Genomic DNA, 1,430 nt, shown 5'->3' with positions numbered 1-1,430 from the left:
AAAGCACCAGATCACGGATACGTTTCTACCGGAGTGTGGAAGACGGGGGAAAGTAACGCGGAGTTGTGAAATCCTGGGATAGTAGCGCGGCGACGTGAAACCCGAAGCAGCAGTGTGGTGTCACTGGGCGTGATTAGTGCGGGCTTTGTGATCAAAGCACTAGATCACGGAAATTCATTGTATCTTGGAACCAAGGAGTGGTAGATATAGTGAATTGGCTCTTGGAGAAAAGAGCAAGTGAGTAGGAGGATTACACCACCTCGCGAACCACTATAATTGTCTGTGTTCTTTACTGTTTTCTTTACATACGCTCTTTACATATACGCTCTCACGAAGATATACTACTCACACAATCTCACACACACTTTATGTTTATTTATTTCCGCTGTGCACCATACTCTAACAATCTAGTTAAGAGTTTTGGTTTATCTCTGTCTTAGCAATTGTTGTGCTGTGCGAAAAAGTTTGAAAGTCTATTCAACCCCCCCCCCCCCCCCCTCTAGACTTTCACCTTACCTCTTTGGACCAACAATTGGTATCAGAGCAGGTGCCTATCCGAGTCAGAATTTGTCTCTAACTGATACCAACAATTGGTATCAGAGCAGGTGTTTACCCGAGTCAAAATTGTCCCTAAAGGTGGTCAACTATTTTTGACTGCTAGACAGATCCATTCTACAAAGTGTGTGAATTGGATTAATCTTTCATATCTCTCGTGATGATGATGAAGAAAGATTTAGCTCAAAATCTATTATTTTCTCTTGATAAATTTGATGATTGGAAAGTTCGTATGCAGGTACACTTATCGGCTTTACACGATGAAATGTGGGAAGTTATTTCCACTGGGCCTATAGAAATATTAAAAATCAATACGGCGTTTGTTATATCCCCGGATGCTCCACAGTACGTACAAAAGCCAAAACCGGAATGGACATCGGACGATAGAACGCGGAATAATCTTGCTAATATTGCCAAGGATATTCTATTCAAAGCCGTTGATGATACAATATTTCCGAAGATCCGAAAGTGTGCCACTGCAAAAGAAATATGGGAAACTCTCATCAAGATTGGCGAAGGAGATGAACAAGAAAAAGACAATAAGCTCACAATCGCCATGAAGAAGTTCGAAGATTTCAAAATGCTCTCAAATGAAAGTGTTGCAGACATGGAAGCTCGAATGATCAAAGTTCTTGGAGAGATTAGTGATCTTGGCAAAAATATTGGCCAAAAAGAAATTAATCTCAAAATCCTACGAGGCTTACCATCTGCATGAGATATGAAGGTTACGGCTATGCGCGATCACCGAGATCTAAGAATGTTCTCAACAGACAAATTATTTAGTGATCTAAAAGCATATGAGTTCGAAATGAAGGCCAAAGATGATGATGTACATGAAGCTCGAAATTCTGCTCTAATGGCCGAACAACCGTCAA

This window comes from Ipomoea nil, unplaced genomic scaffold, assembly GCF_001879475.1.
Source record: "Ipomoea nil cultivar Tokyo-kokei standard unplaced genomic scaffold, Asagao_1.1 scaffold1977, whole genome shotgun sequence".
Classification (NCBI taxonomy): domain Eukaryota; kingdom Viridiplantae; phylum Streptophyta; class Magnoliopsida; order Solanales; family Convolvulaceae; genus Ipomoea; species Ipomoea nil.
The sequence above is the reverse complement of the archived record's forward strand: the minus strand, read 5'-3'. Positions refer to the sequence as shown.